The following is a 346-nucleotide window of genomic DNA, read 5'->3' as shown; positions in this document are numbered from 1 at the left end:
TACGATTCTCTGCCATGGCTTTTTTTTTGTCTTAGTCACGAAATTTGACGAGCAACAGTAATTAAGGGGGTGGAGCTTTTGCAAAAGGCTAATTTAGTCAAACATTTCATGCTCCTTACTCTGATGAATTATCCCTTTCGAATATTTTTCCACAAACGCAGTATTTGTTAATCTACTGTATTTTGTCTAGTGCTTCAACCGCATGTGTAGTATATATTTTGCCTCATACATTTTGAGTTTTATTCCACATTTAATCACTGCTGCAAAATGAAGTGTCACTGCCTTCATTAACAATGTAATATGATACTGGAATCGTTTCTGCTAGAATGAAAAAAAAACTAAAAAG

This window comes from Stigmatopora argus, chromosome 7, assembly GCF_051989625.1.
Source record: "Stigmatopora argus isolate UIUO_Sarg chromosome 7, RoL_Sarg_1.0, whole genome shotgun sequence".
Lineage (NCBI taxonomy): Eukaryota > Metazoa > Chordata > Actinopteri > Syngnathiformes > Syngnathidae > Stigmatopora > Stigmatopora argus.
The sequence above is the reverse complement of the archived record's forward strand: the minus strand, read 5'-3'. Positions refer to the sequence as shown.